This window comes from Erinaceus europaeus, chromosome 2 (genome assembly GCF_950295315.1).
Source record: "Erinaceus europaeus chromosome 2, mEriEur2.1, whole genome shotgun sequence".
Taxonomy (NCBI): domain Eukaryota; kingdom Metazoa; phylum Chordata; class Mammalia; order Eulipotyphla; family Erinaceidae; genus Erinaceus; species Erinaceus europaeus.
The window spans coordinates 174,163,851-174,175,712 of NC_080163.1; positions in this window are offsets into that span (position 1 = coordinate 174,163,851).

Genomic DNA, 11,862 nt, shown 5'->3' on the forward strand with positions numbered 1-11,862 from the left:
AGGACCGGCCTGCAGCTCCTGACATCACCTTGTGCTTCCTGGCTTCCAGTAGGTTCAAGGCTCCTGAGCTTCCTGAAATAAATCTCTTTAGAGAAAATCCTGTAGACTTTGCACTAAAATATCAATATTCCTACTATGCAGGAAAAACTCACTTGATAAAATGCAGGGCGTTGGGTGGAGCTGGGCCCTTCTGCTAGTGAGAGTGATGGAGGACAAAAGCCCTCACGCCTGGCCTGCTCCTTGGGCCCAGAGCAGAGTCCCCAATGCCCTTCCTGTGGGTCACACACCCAACTCTTGTTCATCCTCACCCTGTGACAACCTTTCCCTCCATCCACAGCCCGGAGTGACTGCGCCAGCAGGGCCTGGGACAGAAGTGCAGCCGCAGCCAGGCCGGCACAGTGCTGGGAGATGCGAGCCCAGAGAAGAGGCTGCAGACAGGTAGGCGGACATGGTTCTCCTGCCCGGGAGAGCCTACCTGGCTCTGTCCAGTTTGCTGATGTGGTGGTGCTCCTTCACACACTTGATATGCATTCCCCTAGTACTCCACCTGTGACCGACCAGACCAGTGAGGTCAGTGAACCTGCTGGAAGCCTGCGGTATCTGGTGTTTTCCCAGATGTGACCCCAGGAAGGCATGGCCTCAGTTTGCTGGGGGAGGAAGCCACTTGGTCAAGTGGCAGATGTTGTGGAAAGCAGAAAGCTTAGTCCTTGAGGAGAAAGGCTTCTGGCAGCGGGTTCCTTTTTGGTGGCAGGAACACTAAGCTGGATGGTTAAGGACTGAGGTGAATTTGGGCAGTTGGGTGAGAACTATCTTTGAGAGTTGCAGGCAGCAAATGCAGAGGCAGCACAGCATGAAACTGGAGAGTATGAGAAAAAACAACTGACATCCCCAGGGCAGTTTGAAGGGGTTGGCTGAAAGGGGGTTTGGGTGGGGTTGTCCTTGTTTCTGGGCAGTGGCTCAGCAGGAAGAGCCCTGGGCTTGCCTTTGTGACACTGAACTTGGATGTGCCAGGTCTTGGCTTCTGTGCCAGCACTGCTTGTGCGAGAGATGGGCGTTGTTTGCTGGTGCCTTTCTCCTTAAGTATGTATCTTCACCCTGGCTGACGTTGCCCATTCATATAGTTCTTCTAGCATTTTCCCTTCTTCCGTAGCCAGTCAACAGCGTCAGGTTGAGCCTGATGTAAAGTTTCGAGACCTCCTTTGAATCTGGAGAGGTGGCAGTCGTTGACTATGTGGGTCATAGTCTGTCTGTAGCCGCAGGAGCAGTTCGGGTGGTCTCTGGCTCCCCAGTGATGGAACATAGAGGCGCACTGGCCATGGCCTGTTCGATAGCGATTGAGGAGGGCCCAATCATAACGTGCTAGGTCAAAGCCGGGTTGACGCTTGCAGGGGTCTGTGATGAGGTGTTTGTTCTTTACCTCAGCTGACTGCCAACTCTGTTTCCAAGAGACTGGAACAGAGAAGTTCAGTGTAAGCATAGGGGACCAGATTGGGTGATGAGACGTCAAGGGTTGGACAGGGTGGGCGAAGATATCCACGTATATTGGCAGGTCCGGTCGAGTATAGACATGGGAAAGGAACTTAGATGATGCCGCATCCTGTTAGAGGACAGTTTCTTGTGAGGTTTCACGTGTGTCACTGAGGTGATAAGAGAAACCTTCTCTGTGGTTGAATGCAGCTTTGGCTTGCCCATAGCTGGCTCACATGTGGGTCAGCACAGGAACCCTAGGCTTTTCCTGCCCCCATTCCTTCCACAGAGATGGGAGGGACCAGATATACAGCCCATTCTCACCAGGACAGAGTTGCGGGAGAAGCTCAGAGACCAAAGTTCCCTGTCATTACACTCTGACCCAGAGGCCTTCCCACAAACTCTTCCCAAACACACTCCTCCCACTCCTCCCAGTGAAAGCACCTTCCTATCACTTTTCTTCTCCTTTCCATGAGAGTTTCTCCTGTGCTTATTCTCTTGTTGGAGAGCCCTGACACTGGGTTCCAGGAGTGGGAGTCACCAGACCCTTCTCATCACATGGTCAAATGTCTATTTTTTTAAATAAATTTGTCTGTGCTCATGGTACTCTATTTGGGTGTCTTCCTATGACCTTGGTCCCTGAAATTTATTGACTTGGTACATCTATACTTCTCTGAAAACTCTCTTCCTTTCCTCCTCCAATAAAGTAGATCTACATGAGAATATTCCCCTCCCACCATGTGAGAGAGTTGCTCAGACTGTGAGCATTGTCTGAGCAGATGCTGACTCTTCCTATCAGAGTTTATTTGACCTAGGTACCACTTAAGAACAAGGACCTAGGCATTGAGAATTTGTTTTCATCCAGGGTTAATCCACTTAATCGATGTATCTGACATTTCCTTCGAGGTGGATGATGGAGTGAATTTTAGCATTCAGGGAAGGATGTCACCTTAGATTATGGATTTTTTCCAGTTAATTATCCACCAGAGGAGGTGGACCACACCTGTTATCAGGGAATAGAGTCCAACATGCAGAGATTGGTGCCTTCACTTCACCTGCCTGTGTACAAAGGGGCTAGGTTTTCTTGACCCCTACAAGTTCATACTTGAGTATTTAACTTTGCAAAGGAGGGATATTATTACCTAAACTATAGGAATAACAACATGGGTGTGTTCATTTTTCAAAGTCACTTCATAGGAGAATATACAGACAAGCCAGAAGGTGCTTGCATCTTTGCATAACTTGATCACGTGCAGCTGACAAATTATAGCGTGATTCCTCTTTCACAAAAGGCTTCCAAGTCCCACCTCCATTGCAGCTGCTATTGTGCTCAGTATCCATGACTAAGGGCTTGTTCATAGTATACAAAGGATTATGTTGAAAATGCCTACGAAGTCACTCATCAGTACTACCTATGAGAATGTATACAAACACAGAAACACAATTTGAAGTCCACAGTTAAGTGGCTTTCTTGGGGCATTCACTCTCCTCTTTCTAAGGATGTCAGATGGTGCTAAGTGAGATTAAATAACTGTCAGGGTTGTGACTCAGCTCCTGGACAGTAGCTTCATTGAATGATCTGTGGAAACTCAGAAAAGTTTCTTCCTGATTTCCTGTCATACTGCTTATTTTTCTCTCCCTCAGAAATAGATTCCAAAGCATCTGGGAGACTTTTAAGAGTTTTAAGTTAAACTTAGAGAACATCTTAGAATTGTAAGCCAGAGAGCCTTCTGGTGTTGTTTTCCTCAGGGGGTAAGGTACCAGCAGGACCTTCTAGAAGGAACCCCTGACCAACAACCAGTGCTGACTGAAATGCCAACCAGAGAATGAGGAGAGAAGAGCTGGTTCACTCAGGGCTGAATCATGTTGTCAGAGAGGTATTCCTTCTCCTTTCTTTTATTCAGTGTGCTGTAGATGTACAAGCACATTCAAAGTTCAGGGTTGATCGAGGAGTGGCTCAAATAAAGAATAAAAATTGGGCCTGGGGTTATCATACAAAGTCCCAGGTTTGTTTCCTGGCACCATATAAATAGTCTCTTTTGTTTCCTTTTCTGGGCAGATTTGGAATGGATTACAGTACAATTGTTAACACATGAGTATGATCTCTCATCTTACTGTGGTAGGTGTCTTGCAAGGAGCAAGATGGAAACTCGCCAGAGCAGATTTATGAAATGATGTCATCTCTTCACTGTGCTGAAAGGAGGTATAGTGGAGGAGGCCTGTAGAATCCTTTGAATGGCAAGCAGTAAGAAGGCAATGGCAGTGGAACTGGTGGGAAGAGGTAGTGAAATCTGGATATGTCTGAAGACAAAGCAAGGGATTTTCGGATTGAACAAGTGCAGGCTCTGACAGAGAAAAAGAACTACAGCATATCCCCACAGTTGTTCTTTACCAAAAGACTGGTGGTGTAATGAGAGAGGAGGTGCCTTGGATTGAATGTGAAATACAGGTTAGCTGTGTCATTGTGGGCAATTGAGAGTGACTTCAGAGTTCAGCAAAAATGCCCAGCAGGGACATATGCCTATGGCAGCACCTGAATCTGTCAGACTAGTCATGAAAAGAGTGGTCCCCTCCCCAGGCCCTACCTCACTTGGGAGAGATAGAAACAGACAGGGTGTGTGGATAGAACTGCCAATGCCCATGTCCAGCAGAGAAGCAATTATAGAAGCCAGATCTTCCACCTTCTGCACCTCATAAAGTTCTTTGGTCCATACTCCTAGAGGGTAAAGAATAGGGAAGTTTCCAATGGAGGGGATGGGTTACAGAACTCTGTTGGTGGGAATTGTATGAAATTCTACCTTTCTTATCCCACAGTCTTGTGAATCATTATTAAACCACTAATAAAAAGAAAGAAAGATCACTTCGGTAAAAAAAAAAAAAAAAAAAGAAAGAAAGAAAGAAGAGTGGTCCAGAACCAAACTTTTAACTAGGTACTATCTGAAAAAAAAAAAAAAACCTTATTTTTATTTGATAGAACAGAGAGAAACTAGGGGTTGTGGGAATAGAGAGAAAGAGACACTTGCAGCACTTCTTCACCACTTGTGAAGCTTCCTGTCACAGGTGGGGCTTCAGGCTTATGCTCAGACACTTATGCTAATACATACTAATGTGTGTGCTCAATTGGTTGTGCCACCACCCAGCCCCTTCTAATCCAGGTACTCCAACCAGAGTGGAGACAGAAGGTGCAAGGCTTGGAATATGACATGGAATGGGCAAGGAGGAGATGGAAGAAGTGAGAGGCTCAAAGCCAATCAAAGAAGTCATTAGTTTCAGATGAGGTAAGTGGGTGAAGATGAGCTCATCTCAGACAACTGATTTTGTCATAGCAGACTTTAGTAACCTTGACTAGGGTGATTTTGTTGAAGGGGTAGATACAAAACTTGCTGGCAATTCAATAGTGAGATTTGCAAGAGGGAAATTGAAGCCATTAACTGCAGACCACTCTCCACAGAGACTAGACAGGTTAGTGGCTGGAGGGTTTCTAAAATCAAGATACACTCCCCACATATAGTCAAAATAGGAACATGTGCATATGACCTATAAATAATTAAAGGAGGGACACACCCCATATATGAAAGAAAATTAGGCACATAAATAAGCCGTTTACAGTCAAAGGAAGGATACACACATACCACATATCATCAAAGGAGCACACATCCCATGCATGTTCTGAAGGACCTGATCAAGTTGAGACTGAAAAATAAGTACTAGAGACAAACACTATAATTTAAAAATAGGTGAAAGGAGAAAGGCAAAAGACCATAGACAGCTCACCATAGAAAATTGCAAAAAACATTCAGAATGATCACTGCTGGTGAAGACATGGAGCAACAGAAACTCTGGTCCCTGCTAATGGGAGTACAGATACTTTGGAGGACAGTTTAATATTTTCTTGTTAATACTAAACACTTATATGATCCAGAAATTGTTCTCCATGGGCTTTTAACCCAAATGGTTCCACACAAACACATGCACAAAAATGATTATACAGTTTTTTTACATGATCACCACAAATTGGAAACAATAAAGATGCCTTTCAGTAGCTGAAGAAATAAGCTATGGTCCATCCAAAAAGAGGAATGTTAGCACTAAAAAAGAAATGAGCTAGTCATGAAAAGACACTGAGGGACCTTAAACACTCATTACTAAGTGAAAGAAGTTCCTCTGAAAAGGTTACACACTGTACAATTCCAACTATAGGACATTCTGGAGAAGGGAAAACAAGAGATATAATAAAAAATTTGCCAGGGCATTGGAAAAGTAATGAATAGGCTGAACACAGAGCGTTTTAGGTCAGTGATAATGTAAGATGCTATAATGGACAAATGTCATTATACCTTTACCTTAACCCACAGGAAGTTCAACACTAAGAGTGCCTTGATAGGAACTATAGCCTCTGTGTAATAACAGCATGTCCCAGGTATAGGTTCACCAGTTGTAACAAATGTTCCATCTGGCAGGGTGTGCATAATTGGGCAGATTGGGAACACCAAAGGTATATATATATATATATATATATCTTTGTGCCTTCAGCTCAGTTTTGCTGTGAACTATACACTTCCCTAAAATTTTTATTTTAAAAAATGAATAATGCAGGAGAGAGAAGAAATACACAATAAAGTAATGTTTGATTGGGTTCGCCTTGAACTTGTCATTCTCTTCAAAATTCTCACCTTTATTCAAGCCTACTCTGAAATTCACAATAAAATGATCCCAGGAACCTTATGGTGATTTTTTAAACCTCTATTTTCCAGTCCCTTCCCCAGTTTTATTAAGACATAGTAGACATGCAACACTAAGTTTAAGGTACAGCATAATGACTTATATGTTATGAAATGATTATATTATGTTTACTTAACATCTTTCAATGGGATACCAAAATAATTTTTTTTCTCCTTGTGGTGAGAATACTGAAGATTTACTCTCCCAACAGCTCTGTTATCTTACATACAACAGTGTTCACTGTGATCACCACAATGGGTCATCAGAATGTCTGATCTCAGTCAGGAATCTTTATTTTTCGACCACTTTTCTCCTATTTTCCCTTGCCTGTCACTGGTACCAATAATTTGTTATCTATTTTTCTTTCTTTTCCATCACCTCTGGAGCTTTAACACTCTGAGATGACATTTTTTTTTATTTAAGAAAGTATTAGTTAACAAAACCATAGGGTAGGAGGGGTACAATTCCACACAATTCCCACCACCCATTCTCCATATCCCTCCCCCTAACCTGATAGCTTTCCCATTCTCTAGCCCTCAGGGAGCATGGACCCAGGGTCATTGTGGGTTGCAGAAGGTAGAAAGAAGGTCTGGCTTCTGTAATTGCTTCCCCGCTGAACATTGGCGTTGACTGGTCGGTCCATACTCCCAGTCTGCCTCTCTCTTTCCCTAGTAGGGTGGGTCTCTGGGGAAGCTGAGCTCCAGGACACATTGATGGGGTCTTCAGTCCAGGGAAGCCTGGCCGGCATCCTGATGACATCTGGAACCTGGTGACTGAAAACAGAGTTAACATACGAAGCCAAACAAGTTGTTGAGCAATCATGGACCCAAAGCTTGGGATAGTGGAGAGGAAGTGTTAGGGGGATACTCACTGCAAACTCTAGTGTACTTCTGGTTTCAGGCATATATTTTGCAGTAGTTTACGGATATGTGTGAACATATGCTCTCTCTCACAGAAACTGGTGTATATCTAGGTTTTGGGACTTTGTTAGAAAGTGAACCACCTGAGATGGAATTAGAGTATACTATGAAAGGAAAGGTCTCACCCAAGTAATGAAGCTGAAGGGTTGTCATTCCACAAGTGTAGTCTCTGGACACACAGTGAAGCATGTTGAGGTGGCAATCGTTGTGTTGGTTAAGTTGTGATCGGCAGATGCAATATTATTTGATATGGATTAGGAGAAGCATACGTGAAAGTGGGCCCTATCCAATGGTTCCAGGACTGGGGGAAGTAGAGGCTCTATAGTGGAGATGTGAGGTTCCTGCTGTCTTAGGGTTCAAAAAGACAATCGATAGTTAATGTTATCATCACATTATTTGGTAATTGGGTTAACTTTGAAAAGTCCTTTTGTTAGGGTTTGCTGTATAGTACCCAGTATCTTGTATATAGCTGTGCTATTGATTGCTTCTGATCTACTTGGTCAAGACCTTTGAGAGTGTCTGCATATCAATTACACTGCATATATTGAGAAAAGATTCAGTTTGTGTTTTGAAAACTTCAAGACATACAATTAATTTTCCCCCTCTCGTATTAATTAACTAGTGAAGTATATGACTACACTTTACTAGGAGTGTACATAAACACCATTCCCATCACCAAAAGACTGTGACCCATCCCTCCCACCCACTCCCACCCCCAACTGGCCCAGGAAGCTGCATGTCTACCCCTCACCACAGGGATTTTACTTTGGTGCCCTACTTACAATTTGGTCAGGTCCTGCTTTTAGTTTCCCATTCAGATCTTCTTCCTCAACTTCTGTTGATGAGTGGGATCATCCCATACTCATCTTTATCTTTCTGATTTAGCTTACTTAACATAATACCTTCTAGCTCCGTCCAAGATGGGTCAGAGAAGGTGGCTTCATTGTTCAGGATAGCTGCATAGTACTCCATTGTGTATATATACCACAGCTTTCTCAGCCACTCATCTGTTGTTGGGCACCTGGGTTGCTTCCAGGTTTTAGCTATTATGAATTGTGCTGCTATGAACATAGGAGTACACACCTCTTTTTGGTTGGGTGTTATGGAGTCCTTGGGGTATAAGCCCAGGAGAGGAATTACTGGATCATATGGAAGGTCCATGTCTAGCCTTCTGAAAGTTTTCCAGACTGCTCTCCACAGAGGCTGTACCAATTTACATTCCCACCAGCAATGTAAAAGGGTTCCTTTGTCCCCACATCCTCTCCAGCATTTGTTGCTGCTGTCCTTTTTGATGTATGCCATTCTTACAGGAGTGAGGTGGTATCTTAGTGTTGTCTTAATTTGCATTTCTCTGACAATCAGTGACCTAAAGCAGTTTTTCATATTTTTGTTAGCCTTTTGGATCTCCTCTGAGGTGAATGTTTTGTTCATATCCTCTGCCCATTTTTGGATGGGGTCATTTGCTTTTTTGGTGTTAAGTTTGCTGAGTTCTTTATATATTTTGGTGATTAGTTTCTTGTCTGATGTATGGCATGTGAAGATCTTCTCCCATTCTGTGAGGGGTCTCTTTGTTTGTTTAATAGTTTCTTTGGATATGCAGAAGTTTTTCAATTTGATGTAGTCCCATTGGTTTGCTTCTGCTTTAGTCTTCCTTGCAATTGGGTTTGATTTATCAAAGATGTCCTTGAGGTGTAGGTGGGAAAGTGTTTTACCAATGTTTTCCTCTAAGTATTTGATTGTTTCTGGTCTGACATCTAGGTCTTTGATCCATTTGGAGTTGATTTTTGTTTCTGGTGAGATAAAGTGGTTCAATTTCATTCTTCTGCATGTTACAACCCAGTTTTCCGAGCACCATTTATTGAAGAGAGCCTCCTACTTCCATTTAATCCTTTGGGCCCCCTTATCAAATATTAGTTGTCCGTAGGTGTGGGGATTTATTTCTGGGCTTTCAATTCTGTTCCACTGGTCTGTGTGCCTATTTTTGTTCCAGTACCATGCTGTTTTGATGATGATGGCTTTATAATATAGTTTAAGGTCTTAGAGTGTGATGCCTGCATTTCTGTTTCTTTTCCTTAAGATGGTCTTGGCAATTCTAGGTGTTTTCAGGTTCCAGATAAATGACTGTAGTGTTTGTTCTATTCTTTTAAAGAAGCTTGGTGGAACTTTGATGGGTATTGCATAAAATTTGTGTATGGCTCTGGGGAGAATATTCATTTTGATGACATTTATTCTTCCAATCCATGAGCATGGGATATCTTTCCATTTCTTGGTAGCAGTTTCTATTTCCTTGAGTAGCGACTCATAGTTTTCAGTATATAAGTCTTTCACTTCTTTGGTCAACTTTATTCTTAGGTATTTGATTGATTTTGCTGAAACAGTAAATGGGAGTGATTTCTGGATGTCTTCTTCTTCAGATTTAGTGTTTGCATAAAAAAATGCCACTGATTTTTGTACATTGATTTTGTAGCCTGATACCTTGCTATATTGCCTAATAACTTCCAGTAGTTTTCTGGTGGATTCTTTAGGTTTTTCTATGTATACTATCATATCATCTGCAAATAGTGACAGCTTGACTTCTTCCCTTCCAATCTGTATTCCTTTGATTTCTTTCTCTTGCCTGATTGCTATGGCAAGAACGTCCAATACTATGTTGAAGAGTAACGGTGACAGTGGACATCTCTGTCTAGTCCCCGATCTGAGGGCGTATGCTTTCAGCTTCTGTCCATTGAGTATAATGTTGGCTGTAGGTTGGCAATATATAGATTCCACTATCTTGAGGAATTTCCCATCTATTCCCATTTTTTGTAGTTTTGAGCATGACTGGGTGCTGGATTTTGTCAAAGGCTTTCTCTGCATCTATTGAAATAATCATGTGGTTTTTGGCTTTGCTTTTATTGATGTGGTGAATGACATTGATTGACTTATGGATGTTGAACCAGCCTTGCATTCCTGGGATGAATCCCAATTGGTCATGATGAACAATCTTTTTGATATGTTGCTGTATCCGGTTGGGCAAGATCTTGTTTAATATTTTGGCATCTATGTTCATCAGAGTTATTGGTCTGTAGTTTTCCTTTTTTGTTCTGTCCCTATCAGCTTTTGGTATCAGAGTGATGTTGGCTTCATAGAAGGTGGAAGGGAGTATTTCTGTTTCTTCAATCTTATGGAAAAGCTTAAGAAGTATGGGTACTAACTGTTTCCTGAAAGTTTTGTAGAATTGGTTTGTGAAGCCATCTGGTCCAGGACTTTTGTTGTTGGGGAGGTTCTTAATAATGGTTTAAATTTCTTTGTCTGTGATTGGTGCATTTAGATTTTGTAGTTCTTCTTGGTTCAGTTTTGGAAGGTCATATGCTTCTAGGAATTCTTCCATTTCTTCCAGATTCTCTAGCGTGGTGGCGTATAGTTCTTTATAGAAGTTTCACAGGTTTCTCTGGATTTCTTTGGTGTCAGTTATGATATCTCCTCCATCTTTCACAATTCTATTAATTTGAGTCTTCTCTCTTTTTTGTTTGGTGAGTCTGGCTAGGGTTTTTGTCAATTTTGTTTAATCTTTCAAAGAACCAACATTTGGCTTCATTGATCTTTTGTATGGTTCTTTTATTTTTGATGTTGTTGATTTCTGCTCTAACTGTAGTGATTTCTGTCCTTCTGGTTGGTTTAGGGTTCCTTTGTTCCTCTTCCTGTAAGTCCTTGAGGTGTGCAGTAAGGTCGTTCATTTGAGCTTCTACTTGGTGTTTAATATGTGATTGTATAGCTATAAGTTTCCCTCTCAGTACTGCTTTAGCTGTGTCCGAAATATTTTGATAGGTTGTGTCTTCATTTTCATTTGTTTCCAGGGACATTTGAATTTCCTGCTTGAGTGAATCTCTGACCCAGTGGTTCTTAAGGAGTATGTTGTTTAGTTTCCAAATTCTGTGACTTTTAATAATTGTCTGTCTGTTGTTAAATGTTAGTTTTACTCCACTGTGGTCTGAGAAGATACTAGGGATGATTTCAATGTTCTTGAATTTATTGATGCGGTCTTTGTCGCCTAACATGTGGTCTATCCTTGAGTATGTGTTATGTGGATTTGAAAAGAAGGTGTATTCCAGTTTTTTGGGGTGAAGGACTCTGAAATTTCCAAGAGGTCTAGTCTGTCAATCTCTTCATTCAATTCTCTTGTATCTTTGTTGGTTCTCTGCTTTGTTGATCTGTCTAAGTGTGAGAGTGGGGTATTGAAGTCTCCCACTATTACTGTATTACTATTGATGTATTTTTGAAATTCTTTCAGTAAGTGCTTGACGTATTTAGATGGTCCCTCATTGGGTGCATAGATGTTAATGATTGTTAAGTCTTCTTGGCTGATTGATCCTCTAATCATTATGTAATGTCCTTGCCTATCTTTTATTACTTTATTTAATTTAAAATCTATCGTGTCTGAGATGAGAATGGCTGTTCCTGCCTTTTTTTGTGGTCCGTTAGCCTGTGTGATAGTTTTCCATCCCTTCACTTTAAGTCTGTGTTTATCTTGTTGTGACTGATGGGATTCTTTCAAGCAGCATATGGTTGGATTATGTTTTCTGATCCATCCCCCAACTCTGTGCCTTTTGATGGGTGAGTTTACGCCATTGACATTTATTGATATTATGGATTTAATGTATTGTAGTGCCATTGTTCAAAAAAAATTTTTTTTGTTTGCTCTGATATATTGCCAGTATTGTAGTGATGTTCTTGTTTATAAGAGGTCTTTTAGAACCTCTTTCAGGGCCAGTTC